At 49.8% G+C, this 18,300-nt stretch overlaps 1 long non-coding RNA gene across 1 annotated transcript; it reads left to right on the forward strand.

The window, feature by feature from the left end:
• Positions 1–774: 774 nt before the first annotated feature.
• LOC138845850 (uncharacterized) lies at positions 775–1,836 on the forward strand. The gene is made up of 2 exons (XR_011383067.1): positions 775–974; positions 1,194–1,836. It is a non-coding gene; the product is annotated as an uncharacterized lncRNA (long non-coding RNA).
• The last annotated feature ends 16,464 nt before the right edge of the window (positions 1,837–18,300 follow it).

The following is an 18,300-nucleotide window of genomic DNA, read 5'->3' on the forward strand; positions in this document are numbered from 1 at the left end:
GTCTACGATAATTAAGACACTTATCAAACTGCCCAAATGACTCAGCCCTGATTCCCGTGAGATGCTGGACAAACAGGAGTGCAGGTGAACGTGCACCTCTCAGCTCTCTGCATCAGCAGCTCAGCATGGCCAGGCCCCAAGCCACACCTGAGTGCCATAAGGTAGACTAAGTGTCCTCAAGACTAAGTGCTCCTGGATGTGCTGCTGCCACCATTGCTCAGATCTTGGTGATGGACAACTTGACCCAGGATGCAGCAAGTGTTACCCACAAGCTGCCTGGCACTCTTCAATCTGACAATACCAACTGCTTTACTCACAGTTCCCAGAAACCCCTACCCCAGGTTAAGAACCATCTCACATCTAGAGTGTTTGTGCATCAGTACAGGTGATGCCAGGCCTAGGGGTTCCTTGGCACTACACAACTGATGGCATCCCTTGCAAGCACATGCTAGAATGATCCCCAGAAACCACAAGAGAGACTGAGAATGTCCAGAGAGGGACGATGAACTGTGCAGGCTCAAACTTGTACAAAGATGAGAGAGCAGGTCCAAGCCCAGCTGTGGCACTGTCTGGGCCCAAGCCAGCCCTGTGGCATGTACTGCCTGTATTGGTGCAACTGTGGACAGTGGGTACATGGCATAGGGGTAAAAGTAGAATAGGCAGTGCCCAAGTAGAATCTGAGGATATCTTGTGTGAGGAGGGGGCTCAGCTTAGGAGCCACAGGAAGTGACCTCACCATGTTGGTGATGACCTAGAGAACTGGGTGCCCCAGCAACCACCCCAACATTCCAGAGTTGAGTCTAAGCCAGCTCACCTGGATAGAGTCTCGCAGGAAGATGTTCCTGAGTTGTATCCCGCGATGCCCAAGCCCAGGCCCCAAGAAACCCTGCTGTGGGCGCCTCGCACAGTGGTGGGGACGCTGGGCCAGCCCTCACCCCCGATGCTCCTGGAGCTTCAAGCAGAAAAAGGCCAAGGTGAGTCTGGCAGCCAGGGCAGCTCTCTGCTGACCAGGACACCACTGAGACCCCACTGGGAGCCAACAGGCCCGTGGGTGTGGGTGGACATGGTCCACTTCACCCTTGGAGGAGGGAGCCTGAGTTAAGAGGCGGGGGCAGCCTGAGGCCCAGAGCTGCTGGCTGTGGAGGGATCCAGGGACTGCCTCTTACCTGCCATTCTCTGCTCTTGTCTCCCAGGTCCAGGACAGGGCAGCCTCGCACCTGGCACAGCACAGCGGGCTGGGGATCTCAAGCAGCCCAGACAACCGTAGGCCAACTAAAACTGATGACCTGTGTGTAGTGGGGGAGTGGTCAAACTCACCCACAACTCCAAAGCTCATGTATCGGGCATTCCCCCAGGCGCACAAGCCACCTGAGGGCCCCCTCAGTCACTTAATCTTGGTAAAGGCCCAGATAGAGCCCAGGGGGTCCGCAAATGCCCATCTCACAGTGGAGGCACTGGGGCTCGACGACTTCGCCTGTTCCAGATGGGAAGCAAGCTCAAGGCTGGGCCTGGAACCTGACCTGACAGCTGGGGCAGAGCAGAGCCATGACCTTCAAGCAACAACCCCACTGGAGCAGTCATGGCCCTCCAAAGATGAGTGGGGGACAGCTGTGTCCCCAGCTGCAGCCAAGGAAACTGCAGAAGCACCAGACGCAGCACTGGCCCCGGCCTCAGCCCCAGCTCTGCAAGTCCCTTCTGCTGCAGCCCCAGTGCCACACCTGGCCTTTCCCGCCCCGGTGTTCCTGTATTTCTCTTTAATCCTCCCCATAGTGTTCCTTGTCTCCACCTTATTGTCGCTTTACCAAAATAAAATTTAATTGATTACCCACTGCAAAATGTGCAATTCACACCATGCGAACTCCCCATACTGTGCCCTCCCCACCCCACTCTCCCTGCACCATGGCCCCAATGCCAGGGACCTGGAGCCTCTGGAGAGGACATGGGCACCTCCCCAGGGGCAGAGCCAGGGTTCCCCGCTTGGATAAAGAGCACCAAGTGCTGGGACAGCCAAGGAAAGCAAAGAACAGGGAGACGCTTGCACGGCTGTGGCAGTGCCTCCTCATGGTCAGGGACGCGGGCTCTGAGGTCACAGATCTGACCTGCAGTGGGTGTTCTCCCTGCAGCCTCAGTGTCCTCATCTGTGAGATGGGAAGGCAGCCCTGCCACAGCCATCACCGGCACAGGGAATGTGATGCTCTGCACCTCCCTGCACACATTGGGCCCCCTGCTTCCAGGATGAGGAGTACACAAGAAAGGGGAAGGGTTCTTACACTGAAGGCACAGTTTGGGTCCTGGGGCCACACACACACACAGAAGCCGTCACAGTCTCTGTCCCTGCACTCAACAATGGGTCACTGGCAGAAGGATCCGAGCAGGGATTTGCTCACTGCTCAGGAGACAGGGGGGCCTTGTCTGGGACCCCATGTGCCCCAGACTGCCTGGTGTGCAGGTGACATGGGTGGGTCTTGGCTGGGAACATGGAGACACAGAGGATGTCCCCAAGCACAGTAATTGCTCTTTCCTGAGCTCCTGGGATTTCCCAGCCCCTGGCCAAGCACACGGGTGACCACGTCTCAGCCATGGGGAGGCACTGCTGTCACTCCCCATTTGCAGATGAGGAACCCCCAGAGAGCGAGGCCCCACCCAGGTCACGGCTGTGCTGATCCCACATGAGGACTCCACTCCCCACCGTAAGCCCAGACTGTCAGGCCCCGATGACCCTGTGGGCAAACAAGAGGGCAGTACAGCAGGCCAGGAAGGAGTGGGAAGGGTAGGACTTTCTCCAAGACATCATAGCCACAGGGATTTACTTAACAGGCTTCTCAGCTGATCCACTAGGGCTGAGGGATGCCTGTGGAGGAGGAAGCTGGGGCACTGGAATGCTGACCTGTGTGTGTTCCTGGGAATGGCCTGGATCACACCCACTGACAGCACTGGCCCTATGACTGTCCCTCTGGATAATGTCCCAGATCACCTGCTGCCTGTGCACCCTGCACACCTGGAACCTGGAACCCAGGTCAGGCCAACTGGAGGGAGTGGGTGGCAGTGGGTGCACCTGTCCTGCAGAGTGCCAGGCAGCTCAGTTTGGCTGCCTTGGCAGGGAGGGCCCCAGGGATTCTGTGCTCCCCAGCACTGGGAGGGCACAGAGTGGGGTGTCCACCACTCAGGACAGCTGATGTCCCCATCTCAAGGTCATGAGCTCATGGTCATGTCTAGTTCCAGGTCCTGGTGTCTAATAGCTGGAGCCCACCCCCAGGAGGCTGAGCTAAGGGTCATCTCACCATGTCCAGTGGTGCAGCCTGATGCCCTGATGAACTGTAGGGTCCTAGAGAGGCAGGCTGCCCCAGCACAGTGGACAGAGCGGGCAGAGGCCAGAGATGCAAGCCCTGGGCTGTTGTGGGGAGAGGTGAGTATGAACAGCTGAGGGGCTGAGCCCCTGCAGGCCTCTATCTTTGCACGCGTCTCTCACTGTGTCCTGACCACTCAGTGACATGGGCATGTGAGGTCCCCACTGAGGCTAGAGGCCCTGCTCTCTGCAGTCTACTCAGCAGCAGAGCCAGGTTTAACACAAGGAGAAGCCAGAAACCCTGGGAGTCCCTTGAAAATGAAGCTGCACCCAGATGCCTCTGGGGACCAGCTGCCCTGCCTACAGGTAAACTTAAGTAGGCCCAACAGACATGTGTGCACCAGAAAGCGCTCTGCTTCCCAGGACTGCGCCCTCCCCAGTGTGCTAGCCTCAAGTTCACATAGCAGGACAGGCAGACAGACATCTGGACCTGGAAAGTCTTCTGTATTTCCCTGGTGGTGGGAACATCCTGGGCAGACGACAAACACAGCAAATGATGCTCTAAACATCCAATGACCATGACAGAAAATGAGCCTCCACACCTCTCATTTAGTTTTGCACCTCATGAATTCTAAAGTGAAACCTAAAATAAAGCATCAAAAACATAAATGTTGAGTCAAAATATAAATCATGTGGAAGACAATTTACAAAATGTTTCTAACTTGGAGTGACTCGCAGATTATGAGTGCATCACAACTATGATAGATAATAAAAAGATATAAGGTAATTTCTCCAAATTTCAAAATTTGTGATTCAAAAAACACATTTTCTTTTTTTTTCTGACATGCAGACTGGACAGTGAGAGTGAGAGAGACAGAGAGAAAGGTCTTCCTTTACCATTGGTTCACCCTCCAATGGCCGCTGCGGCCAGCGTAACGTGCTGATCTGAAGCCAGGAGCCAGGTGCTTCTCCTGGTCTCCCATGTAGGTGCAGGACCCAAGCACTTTGGCCATCCTCCACTGCACTCCCGGGCCACAGCAGAGAACTGGACTGGAAGAGGGGCAACCGGGACAGAATCCGGCACCCCGACTGGGACTAGAACCCGGGGTGCCAACGCAGCAGATGGAGATTAGCCTGTTAAGCTGCAGCATTGGCCAAAACACATTTTCAATGTGAAAAAACATCACACAGATTCAGAAAAAATATTTTAAAATCATGTATCTAACAAGATCCTCTGTCCACAAAATATAAGGAACACTTACAACTGAATAATAGGAAAATGAACAACTCAACCAACGGAGTCAAATATTCAAATGTGCATCTCTTCTAAGATAAGCACAGAAAAAGTTGCTCAACATCATCTGGACCCAGGGAAAAGCAAATGGAAGCCACAGTGTGAACCAACTCTCCCCTACTTGAGTGGCAGGAGTTTAAACAATGGGGAGGAACCAGAGTTATAAAGGATATGGACAAACAGACCTCACCCATTGATGGTGAGAGTGTGAAATGGTGCAGCCACTGTAGTGTTCAAGCAGTTGTCCCCAAATGGAGATATGAAGAGTTACTGTCGGACTCAGCTACTCCATTCCTAGCTCATACTCAAGATGACTGAAAATACTTGTACCTAGAAAAAAGTACCCAGGTAGACATAAGTTGGTATCTGTTAATAAGAACCGAGGATATAAATGGGTTAAATTCTCCACTAAAGGATACCGACTGGCTGAATGGATAAAGACCAACACTCAAGATACTGCCTGGAAGAAGCCCATTTCAGACACACATTACATCAGGATAAAAGAATCTGTCAGAAAGAGCATCTAACAACTGCAAATACATACATGCACCTGAAAACAACACCACCTAAGCATGGAATACAAACAATATTGGTTCTAAAGGGAGGTAGAGACCCCACAACAATAGGAGCTGAGGACTTCAACATCAGGTTATCTAGGCAGTCTAGAAGCACTAGACTTACGAAGTGCTACAAACCAAACGGACTCATCATTTGTGGAACGCTGCCTCTGGATCCTCAACTGCAAGACAGTGCTTAACCACAGAACCTAACTCTATCACTTTTGGGAAGAACAAATTGATTAAATGAAAAGAACATGGAAGAAAACCTGGTCATAACGAGCACACAACATACTCATCAATGCTGTGGGTGATTAATATTGGTATTAAAAAAGAAATCAAAACAGAAGAAAGACTGAAATCTAAGACCTGAGCCTTTGAAACAATTAGAAGAAAACACAGAGGAACTGCTTCCGGACAGTGCTACGGGCAAGGATTTCTTAGATCAGATCCCAAGAGCACAGCATACCAAGCCAACTAGCGGACAAATGGGATTTCACCAAATTAAAGAGCTTCTGCACACCAAAGGGAACAATATGTGCCAGCCAACATCTGGCATAGCAGTTAGTAAAGTCAATATAAAACACAACTAACAGCAAAAGCAAAAACACAACAATAAGTAAGTCAGATTAAAAATGGCCATAGATAGAAATTGACATTTCTTAAAGGAAGACATCTCACTGGTTCTATTCCACAGCACAGGGGGGAACTACAGATACTGTGAAATACTGGACAAAAGTGCTGATCACTAAACTCAGAGAGATACAAAGCAAAACTACAATGGGATACCAAGAGATGAAAGATAACAAGTGAGGATGTCTGTGGAGGGGAGGGAACACTTGGCACTCTGTGGGTGCGGATGAAGATCTAGCAAAGCAGCAAGGAAGTTGCTCAATAAACAGAAACTACAGCCACCATCCAGTCCAGCAATCCTACTACCTGGTGTACATCAAAGGGAAAGGAAGTTAAGTCTGGGGAAGAGAGATCTGTGCCCCTAATTTTACTGCAGTCCTGTTCCCAGTAGCTAAGGAATGCAAACAACCTACACATCCATCCACCATGGATGGAAAAAGAAAAAAAAGGGTACGTGTACACATAGGAATACTACTCGGCTATAAAAAAGGTTGAAATCTTGTCATTTGTGGTACCATGGGAGGATCTGGAAATCACTGGGTTAAGTGAAATCAACCAAGCACAGAAAGACAAACACCACATGACCTCACTCACGCGTGGAATCTGCAAAGTGGTGATGCCCTGGAGGCTCAGGGCACAACGGCAGTTGTCAGAGGCCGGGAGGCAGGGACGAGGGCAGTGGGCAGCGACGGACTAGTGTGAGTCACAGCTGACGGAGCAGGAGTCTCTGTGCTTCTGCTGCGCGGGAGAGGACAAGGCTGATGCCCTGTGTATCTCCCTAGGAAGGCAGACACAGCCCTGCAGTGTGGCGTTTGCTTCCCCGCAGGAACAAGCCCAGTGAACTCGGGGGACAGAGGAGGTGGAGGTGGGGAGCAAGGGCTTTCCACCCTTCTGCTCACTTCCTGCAGGTCAACCTACGAAGGTGAAAGTCCATGGCGATCAAACCATGGACGCACGCAGTCCTGACCCTGTGATTCCCCACAAGCTCAGGTTACACTCAGGTCTGAACTCATGCAATCCTAAGCCCTAAAACCCAAGAACCCGGATAAGATGATCTGGGTGAAGTTCCAGGGATGCTGGAAAGGGAGATCCTGCCCCAGTTCCCTCTCCTCACACAGTGACACACAGCAATGGCCGCCACCGCAGCTATAAGGGTGCAGGTGTAGAGGCTCAGGTTTCAGGGCTTTACAAGGAACGCCTTCTGCAATCCTGAAAACTCGAGGAGGGGACTACTATGCCCATTTTGTAGCAGGGAAATTGAGGCACGGGACAGGGAATCCACATAAAGCCACGTCACTTCTCACAGCAGAGTCCAGATTATGCCCTGTCTCTCCAGTTCCTCATCAATCTCCTGGTTCCACTCCTGTACCCCAGCCCCAGGAGCTCACCTCTAGGCACCATGGACACCGGACACAGATCAGATCGATATTGGCCCGGGGCACCCTGGGCACTATAGAGTGTGGGGCAGCATCTCTGGCAACCACCTTACTCAAGCCAGGAGCACCTCCCAGTTGGGCCAACCACAGTGTCCCTTAAGGAGTCACAGTCTCCACAGCTAGGAACCAGGGCCCCATGGACAATCTTTTCTCAATGGACAAAGAAGCTGTCCCCACAGCCTCAGTGTCCTCATCTGTGCAATGGGAAGGCAGCCCTGCTGCAGCCATCACCGTGTCAGGAAATGCGATGCTCTGCACCTCCCTGCACACACTGGGAGTCCTCAGCTCCAGTATGAAGTGTTAACAGGGTATAGATAAGGGATTCTTAACTGAGGGCACACGATCAGGTCCAGGGGTCATACACACACAGAAGGAGTCACAGTCTCTGTCCCTGTGCTCAACAATGAGTCACTGGTACCTAAATTAGAGGAAGGATTTGCTCACTGCACAGGAGACTGAGGGGCCTTGTCCAGGACCCCATGTAACCCAGACTGCCTGGTATGCAGGTGACATGGGTGGTCTTGGCTGAGAAGATGGAGACACACAGGATGTCCCAAGGATAGTGACCATGTTCCACTGGAACAGGCTGTGTTTCCATAGGGAAGTGCACCCCAGGCTTTCATAATCTTCCACTGCCGTGTGGTTCTGACTTACAGACAAAGAACCTCGCAGTCCCTGAGAGCCCACAGGTAGAACACAGTGATACCAATGAACTGAGGGACACTGTTGACCTCTGGGGACCAGCTGCCCTGTCTACAGGTGGACTGAAATGGGTCCAACAGACATGTGTGCACCAGCAAGAGCTCTGTCACCCAGGATTTCCCTCTCCCCAGTGCGCCAGACTCAAGTTCACAGAGCAGAACCAGGAAGACCAACATCTGGACCTGGAAAGTCTTCTGTGTTTCCCTGGTGATCTAGAGGTTGTTGTGCACATGGGGGCCTGGGCTACATCAGTAAACAAAGAGAAGGTTCCTTCTGCCTACTCACCCCTGATCAGGTGTGAAGACTTGCGCATCTGCGCAGGAGACATGAGAAGGCCCAGAGAAGGGAGCATCCTGGGCAGACTTACAAACACAGCAAATGATGCTCTAAATACCTAATGGCCCAGCAGAAAATGAGCTTCCAGGCCTCTCATTTACATGTTCACCTCATCCACTCCAAAACATAACTCAAAATAAAGCATCTAAGCACAAATGTTAAAAGTCAAAAATATAAATCACTTAGAAGAAAACTTACAAAATCTTGACAATTTTGAGTGACCCGCAGATTTTTGATACATTATCACAACTATGATACATAATAAAAAGATAATCAGTAATTTCTCCAAATCGCAAACACTTCTGATTCAAGAAAAACATTATCAAAGTGAAAAAAAGATCACACAGATTCAGACAAAATATTTTAAAAGCATGTATATGATAAGATCCTCTGTCCACAAAATATAAGGAACACTTACAATTGAACAATACGAAAATGAACAACCCAAACCACCATGTGTCAAATATTTGAATATGCATTTCTTCTAAGATAAGCACAGTAAAAGTTGCCCAACATCTTCGGGCCCCAGAGAAAAGCAAATGGAAGCCACAATGTGACACCAACTCTCCCCCACTTGAGTGGCAGGAATTTAAACAATGGGGAGGAACCAGAGTTGTAAAGGATATGGACAAACAGACCTCACCCATTGATGGTGAGAATGTGAAATGGTGCAGCCACTGTACAAATCAAGCGGTTGTCCAAATGGAGATATGAAGAGTTACTGTCAGACTCAGCACCTAGCTCATACTCAAGATAAATGAAAATACTTGTCCCTAAAAAAAGTGTCAAGGTAGACATAGGTTGTTATCTGTTAATAACAACTTTGAATGTAAATTGGTTAAATTCCCCACTTAAAGGATAAAGACCGGCTGAGTGGATAAAGACCAACACTCAAGATACTGCCTGGAAGAAACCCATTTCAGACACACATTACATCAGGATAAAAGAATCTGTCAGAAAGAGCATCTAACAACTGCAAATACATACATGCACCTGAAAACAACACCACCTAAGCATGGAATACAAACAATATTGGTTCTAAAGGGAGGTAGAGACCCCACAACAATAGGAACTGGGGACTTCCACATCCCACCTGTCAATGGACAGATCATCTAGACAGACAACCAGCAAAGAAGCACTAGACTTAAGAAGCACTACACACCAAATGGACTTAACATTTGTGGAACACTGCAGAATATGCATTCTTCCCCTCAGCACGTGGAACATTCTCCAGAAGAGACCCTACATTCGCCCACAAAACAAGCCTCAACTCATTTTAAAAAATCAAAATCACCTTTTCGCAGGCCATAATGGAATAAAATATTAGTAATAAACCTGAGGAATTGTAGATATCAGCCAAATGCATGGAAATCAAACACCATGTTCCTGTACAATCAATGGATCCCTTTTACCACTCTCCTCAACACACAACTGGGAGTGCTACCCAGCACAATTTAGCAAGAGCAAAAAAATAACAGCATCAATTAATAGTCCTTACTTGCAATCTATATGATCTTATATATAGGAAAATTTAAAACTTCATCAAAAGAATTAAAATAATTCAATAAAAATGCAGGATACAGGATCAGCTTACAAAAACCAACATTTCAATACCCTAGGAACAAATCAGATGAAAAGAGATCAAGAAGGCAACCCAGTGGTAGAACAAGGAGTTGATAGAAATTGAAGAGATGACTAAAAACTGCAAAGTCATCCCATGGTCATGCATTTGAAGAACTAGAACTTTTAAATGTCCAACTACTATAGACACAATGCAATTCCTCTCACAATACCAATGACATTCTTCAAAGAATAAGAGAAAGTATTTGCAAGTTGTTCCCCTGATGAGATTAAGGAACTCAACCCAAAAGTCCCCCCACAAAAATGCACTTAAAAATGAGCTAATTATCTGAGTAGATACATGTCAGAAGAAGATATACAAATGGCCAAAAACTACATGAAATAATGCTCAATCATATTAATCATCAGGGACTTGGAACTCAAAACCTCAATGAAAGATTCTCTCTCCCAGGTCTGACCAGAAAAAACACAATGAACAAATTCAAGGACATAGAGAAAGGGGAATTCTCGCACACTCTGGACAGGAATGTCCATCAATGCAGTCCTTGTGGCAAACAGTGTGGTGTTTCCCCAAAACACTAGAAATAGAACTGCCATATGATCCAGCAATCTGTCTGTGCGTATACATCCAAAGGAAAGGAAACCAAATGTTGACAACATAGTTGCACGCCACGTTTACTGCAGCACTGTTCATGAAAGCCAAGGTATGGAGTCAACCTAGACACTCTACTGGTAGATGAATTGATAAATAACACCTGGTTACATATGCATAATGGAATAATACTCAGCCATAAAAAAGAACATAGCCATGTCATCTGCAGCAACATCCATGAGCCTGGAAGGTATTGTGGGTTTTTCTGTTTGTGTATGGTTTTTTTCGGTGGGGGAAGGATTTTATTTATTTGAGAAGTTGAGTTCCAGACAGAGGGAAACAAAGGTCTCCCATACACTGGTTCACTCCCTAAATGGGTACAAAGGCCAGAGCTGAGCCGATCTAAAGCCAGGAGACAGAAGCCTCTTTCATGTCTCCCAGGTGGGTGCAGGAGTCCAAACACTTGGACCATTCTCCACTGCTTTTGCAGCAGAGAGCTGGATTGGAAGAAAAACACCTGGGGCATGAACCAGCACCCATTTGGCATGCCAGCACCACATGGGGAGGGTTAGCCCACTACATCACAGTGCCGGCCCCAGGGAGGACACCCTATTAGTTAAACAAGTCAATCGCAGGAGGAAAACTACTGCATGTTCCCATTTACGTATGAAATCCTAAAACGTTGATCTCACAGAAGTAGGCAAAAAGAACAGAGTTTACCAAAGGTTGGAAAGGGGAGGGGGGAGTGGAGGGAGGATGGTGGACGGGTACAGAGCACAGTTCACTGTGAAGAGCAATGTCAAATGTTCTGCCACACCGTGAGGTAACCAATGGAAAGGTAATTAATTAATTAATTTTACTGCAGTCCTGTTCCCAGTAGCTAAGGAATGCAAACAACCTACACATCCATCCACCATGGATGGAAAAAGAAAAAAAGGGGCACGTGTACACATAGGAATACTACTCGGCTATAAAAAAGGTTGAAATCTTGTCATTTGTGGTACCATGGGAGGATCTGGAAATCACTGGGTTAAGTGAAATCAACCAAGCACAGAAAGACAAACACCACATGACCTCACTCACACGTGGAATCTGCAAAGTGGTGATATCCTGGAGGCTCAGGGCACAACGGCAGTTGTCAGAGGCCGGGAGGCAGGGACGAGGGCAGTGGGCAGGGATGGACTAGTGTGAGTCACAGCTGATGGAGCAGGAGTCTCTGTGCTTCTGCTGCGCGGGAGAGGACAAGGCTGATGCCCTGTGTATCTCCCTAAGAAGGCAGACACAGCCCTGCAGTGTGGCGTTTGCTTCCCCACAGGAACAAGCCCAGTGAACTCGGGGGACAGAGGAGGTAGAGGTGGGGAGCAAGGGCTTTCCACCCCTCTGCTCACTTCCTGCATGGCCAACCAACAAAGATGAAAGTCCAGGGTGATCACACCATGGACAGGACCAGTCCTAACCCTGTGATTCCCCACAAGCTCAGGTTACACTCAGGTCTGAAATCATGCAATTCTAAGCCCTAAAAACCAAGGACCCACATAAGATGACCTTGGTGAAGTTCTAGGGATGCTGGGAAGGGAGATCCCGCCCCAGTTCCCTGTCCTCACGCACTGACACTCTGTAACGGTGGGCGCCGCAACTATAGGATGCAGGTGCAGAGGCGCAGGTATCAGGATATGACAGAATCACCTTCTGCAATCCTGAAAAAAAACGAGGAGGGGGCTACTATGCCCATTTTGTAGCAGGGAAATTGAGGCATGGGACAGGGAATCCACATAAAGCCACGTCACTTCTCACAGCAGAGTCCAGATCACACCCTGTCTCTCCAGCTCCTCATTAATCTCCTGGATCCTCTCCTGTACCCCAGACCTAGAGGCTCTCCCCTAGGCACTGGACCCAGATTGCTCTTGCTCTACGGCACTATGGGCACTGCAGGGTGTGGGGCAGCATCTCTGGCAACCACCTGACCCAAGCCAGGAGCACCTCCCGGTTGGGCCAACCACAGTGTCCCTTAAGGAGACACAATCTCCATACCTAGGAACCAGGGCCCCATGGACAATCTTTACTCAGTGGACAAAGAAACTGTTTTTTAAATTTTTTTCATCAATTTTCATTTGACTTGAAAAGCAGAAAGAGAGGCGGAGCTCTCATTGGTGGCAGGGACCCAAGTGCTCAAGCCACTGCCTGTGCCCCCCAGAGACACGTCAGTGGGAAGCTGGATTGGAAGCAGAATACTGGCAGCCAAACCCAGCACCCTCATGGGGGATACAGGCATCCAAGCTAGCCATTTGACCTCCTGTGCCACAAACCCCTCCTGCAACAAAGCTTTTAAAAACAAATCCAGCAACCTGCACCACTGCCTGCAGTGCCACCATCCCTTATGGGCACCAGTTCAAGCCCTAGCTGCTCCACTCCAATCCAGCTCTCTGGGAAAGCAGAAGATGGCTCAAGTCCTTGTGCCCCTGCACCTGCATGGGAGACACAGAGGAAGCTCCTGGTTCCTGGCTTCCAATCGACCCAGCTCCAGTTGTTGGAGCTATCTGAGGACTGAACCAGTGGTTGGAAGACTTCTCTCTCTCTGCCTCTGCCTCTCTATAACTATACACTGGATTCTGCCTCACTCAGTGTCACACACATCATCTCCCTTTACACTGCCACAGTCACTGATTCAGGGCCCTCCACCACAGCTGCAGAGTCTGTCCCACGATGGGATACCACAGGAGAACCACACTGTGGGGTGAGACCCAGGATCAGGTGGCACCCGTGGGGCATGGGAAGGTATCCTGGGGTAGGGGGCTGGGCAGTAAGAGCCAGGAGGAGAGCAGGTCAGGCTGTCCAGGGAGAAGCAGAAGGGGGCCCCCAGCAGGCAGGCTGTGCAGCCAAGGAGCAGGGAGCCTGGACAGAGACGCCTCCCAGGATGCAAAATAGCTCAGCCCCTCTCAGGCTGCCATCAGGAAGATCCAAAGGTGTGCCCTCCAGTCAGGGAGCCACACCGTGAGACATCAAGGCTCAGTAGGCAGAGAAATGAGGCTGAAGCAGAAGTGACAGTGGCGAATGATCCGCAGGCCCCAAGGCCTGGACAGCAGTCTCCAGGATGCACGGAAGACCCATGCCAGCACGGAGATGTCCCCAGATGTCACTATCCCAGCACCTGCAGGCCACACCTGATACAACACCTGTTTGCTTCATTTCCCACACGGTTGCAGGGGCCCAACGACTTCTGCCATCCTCGGCTGCCTGTCCCAGGCACGTTAGCAGGGAGCTGGACTCGAAGTGCAGCACCCATATGGGATGCAGGCACTGCAGCCCAGGGCTTTAACCCTCTGAGCCACAGTGCAGGCCCCATCTATGGGAATGTTAACCATATAAGTTGCAACATATATTCTAAAATTAACTGCACACAAATACACAATGCTTAACTTGGGCACTTTCAAATCTATTTATATAAAAATACATGCCCCCTTTATAAACAGGTTCCCCATTACAGAGATGAAAACTCACTTCATTTCTATATATGTAAGCAGTTTAAGAATACTGGATCCTGCCGAGGATCAGGTCATTTTTTCCCCAAAAACGTTCTAAAGATGACCATAGCACAAAAGAGGATTCACTACATGCCTGCTGACTTAACCCTTGGTTCACTGCACTCCTTCACAGGTACGAGATCACCCTGGATAATCTTCCCAGAGAATCAAAAATGCAATCCGTCCTCTCGTGCTGTCAGAACAACCGCGGAAAGCACACTGGGGACACTCAACCAACACCAGTGCTCACGTGACTGAGGCAGTCGTCTTGGACAACAAAGAAAGACTTCCATCCAGGATCCAGTAAAAGCAGGAGGCGGGGAGATGAAGAAGTTCTGGAAACGGGGCCCGTGTTGTGGTGCACTGGATAAAGCCACAGCCTGCAAACCCTCACATCCCATGTGGGCACCGGTTCCTGTCCTGGCTGCTCCAATTCCAATCCAGCTCCCTGCAAGTGGTCTGCAAAAAGCAGAGGAAGATGGCCCAAGTACCTGTGCCCCTGCAACACACACAGGGTACTGGGCAGAAGTATCTGGCTTCAGCTTGGACCAGGGAAGCCACTGCCACCATCTTGGGAGTAAACCAACAGATGGAAGATAGCTCTCTCTGTCTCTCCCTTTTCTGGAACTGTGACTTCCAAAATAAGAAATAAATCTTTTTTTAAAAGATTTAGAAATTCTAGAGATGCAGATAAGCCTCAGACAGCAGATTTCCCATGCAGGGTTCTCAACACAACAAAAGGATATGGAAGAATCACAGAGCGCAAGGGCAGCGCAGCCATGTTCTTGTCAGCCCTTCAGGGAGAACCCTATGAGAGGAAGTCACGCATCGCCAACAGGATGCACACCCGGCACTCACCCCCTGCCCCTCCTACACACCCAGCCCTGCCTCCTCAGCCAGCTCCCTCCATGGCCTAGCTCCTCCAAGTGCACCCTGTACTTTGGTTAATATCGACACTTGTCCTTCCCTAAGTAATACAGCAGGTGGACGAAGACCAAAAACTTGAGTCTGTTCCTCCCGTCATTCTCTCCACAAACCCTGCACATTCAGGTCATTCTCATGCCTCCACGTCCAGACTACAGATGCCAAATGGCCCACAGGACAACAGCAAGAGACTCAGGAGGCAGCAGCCCTGAGTGTCCACACATGAGACACAGCTCCTGATCCGCTGGGGGCTTGCTCCCTACAGGAACTGAGCCTGGTGACCCAGGGCCCACAAGTTATTCGGTGGTGACCCCCAAATCTCCTGCCGTGGGATGCAGACACAGACCGCAGTGGAGACTGGGGAGTGACTGTCCTGGTGAGACTGGAAAGAGTCTGAGGTCTGAAGGAGGAAGATTCTGAGCCAAGGCTCCCAAGTGAAGCCCTGCTCCCCACTCACACACACCTGACCAGTGTCCTACTGGTCTCACTGCCAGCTGACCCCTGCTCAGACTCCCAGCATGCTGGGTGCACTCCCTTCAGCTCAGCTCCCAAGACCACCACTCTCCAGCCCAGTGTTCCTACCCAGCCTGACTGCTTCCCCCATGAGTGCTCCCACCCTTCATCAGAGATCGCTCCTCTTCCTCTCCCCAACACCGGGCTTGCTGTCCCCAGAGGCTCTGCCACCTCCTCTGCCTCACTCGGGCAAAACACCCACAGCAAACACCAGCACAGCCCTTAGCACGGCCTGGCCCTGAGGTAAGCACTCACCCAGAAATGCAACAGACTCTAATGAAGTGCTATGGATACCACTGAGGAGAATCCCACAGGACTCCCAAAAATGAGTCACAGATCACTGCCCACCCAATGAATAAAAGGCTCTGGACTGTGGAGAAAGCCACTGGTAGCCCAAAAAAGAGTTATAGCTCACTGCTGCCCACAAACAAGCAAAAATAGGAAATAAAAATGGAGTCACTTATGCTAAGCCAGAAGCTGATGACATCACTTATGTCAAGCTCAGCGCTTGCCAGAAAGATGCTCCTCATCAGACTGAACAGACATCCCTGGGCAGTCTGATAACCTGTACGCTACAGACGACAACCTCAAGTTACCTTCCTACTCACACAGGGATTGGCTGCACCCCAGGAATACTGCAGATACACCCTGTCCTAAACAACAGATTGGTGGCACCCCGGGAAACTCCCAGAGGGAGCACAACTGATTGGTGACACCCTACCACTCCTGGAGATTCTCCCTTCATAATGACAAGGATAAAAGGATCATGGTCCCGGTGTCTGTGAACCTCTGGATCTTCACACATTCAGAGCTGAAGAGGCAGCCCGTTACACATGGATCCGTAATGGCACAAGATGACAACCGATCAAGGGCCCAGTGCATGTGAACCTCTGGATCTCCTTACACATGGAGAATAAGAGCCAGCTCACTAGCCCCCTTGCTAAGCAACACACGGAGACTACAGGACCAAACTCCAGTGGAGCCACCGCCTCGCCTGGACCCCTTATCAGCCTGCTGCCTGACCTGACCACACAGCTGGACCAGACCTCTCAGCAGGGGACCTCTCCAACTCCTTACCTTGTCATTCCCCTGGGAACTCCGGGCTTCTGCTCAGAGTGACAGCCATCCCACTACTGCGTGCCTGTAAGTGACTATTCTGAGATCCATCTCTCCGAGTGGTAATGAGACTCTGGACTCTGGACTTTGAACTTTCACTTTTTGGGAATGTGATAGGAACCTTAAGAACGCAGCATTTATAATGATATTGGCCATATGTAATAGGAAGGAATGTGCCTCGACCCTATGATTAAGAATGTCTTCTGCTTCGCTGTACTTATATTATTACAGTTGGACTGCCTTTGAGATTGCTTTGATGCCAGGTGTGTGTTATGATGTGTGGAGTAATGAACATAACTACAGAGATTGGTTTGCAGTGGGAAAGCCCTAGTGTGAATTGGAGTGAGCAATAAAAAGCCTTTCATTGGGAAGACAGTGTCGTGTCCGTGTGTTCCTTCTTCCCTATGCTCCGGCAATTCACCCTTGAGCCCTGTTGAAATGCGTGACAGCAAACACTCACTACATACCACCACCACTGCTAAACTCGGGAGACACCCACACTGTACATTCACTCCATTACAATTAGTAACACCTCTACAGCACACCCTACCCCACAGGTCCCACAACTCTCAGGTGGACACGGCTCCCCCACTACTGCAAAAACCGTCTCCACAAGCCATTGCCACTTCTACAGATTCCTCCAAGTAATTCTAAGAGTAAGGCAGTGCTATCCAACTCTACCAGACCACTCTTCCAACTCCTGGACCCTCAGCTCCAGGGCGATCTCTAGGAATTCACCCTACTCAGATACCCTTTTTTATCCTCTGTTCACATCTCTCGCTTCAAAGCACTGTACCGCGATGCTATCTTTTGTTGTGATATTAGCCATAGACTTTGTCAGAAACCAGCCAAACCGAATGGACCCATAGCAGAAGACTTCTCTCAGCACTCTCTCTCTTCTGGGTTGCATGCTTTACTACGGTGTGCTGCTTCTAACCTGCTGCCCTTTTTGTGGTCCCCAATTCTATATATCTCTCACATCCTCCCAAAGCCTCTACACAGCTCTCATCAATGCTTCCTCTCGTCTCTTCTTTGAACATAACCCCACCATCACTTCATGCGGGATCTGTACATACTCTTCCCACTTCCCAGCCAGTCTGGACAAAGGCCACAGGACTGAAGGGATACCCTGTACTTTCCCCAAAACAGGAAGAATTCAACCAACCTTATTTACCTATCAAAGGCATGTTCTGTGCTTTGCTGACAGGTCAAGTCCTTAAACGCATCCTACGTGTTCCCTTCCCTTTTTCCATGAAGTAGGATCACTGTCCCACAAACTCTATAACTGGACGATTACTCTCCCAGCCTCCCCTGTTTCCTCCATTTCCTTCCCCTACTCCCACAGGTTAGCGAAATTAGCCACAAAGGCAAATACTCCCACTCTAACTGAACCATCACTGTCAGGACCCAGCCCAAGGATGCATTGGTGAACATGCGGGGGACCATAAATAGAAGCATTCTTGCTCTGTGGCATCCAGCTGTACAACTGTCTTCCCATGAACTGGACAGGCATGTGTCCTCTTACGTTCCTATTTCACCCTTTCTCCTATACTCTCAACCAGACTTGATGTCCCATACCTCAAACATCCCATGTCAAGAGTGACTTGGACTTAGCAACCCTTCTTTCTTGTTGGGTGTTTTTTGCCAGGGATTGGGCCAGGAGCAGCCAGACTGGCAATTTCAGGAGACAAGACAAAGAAATACAAAGAATTATGTCTCACTCTCAAAGAAAACATAAATGACCCAGCACCACACCTGTCTCACTTCCAAGACCAGGTAGAGTCCTGTCAGCAGTGGTCCTGCAAAATC

Source organism: Oryctolagus cuniculus, chromosome 16 (genome assembly GCF_964237555.1).
Source record: "Oryctolagus cuniculus chromosome 16, mOryCun1.1, whole genome shotgun sequence".
NCBI classification, from domain to species: domain Eukaryota; kingdom Metazoa; phylum Chordata; class Mammalia; order Lagomorpha; family Leporidae; genus Oryctolagus; species Oryctolagus cuniculus.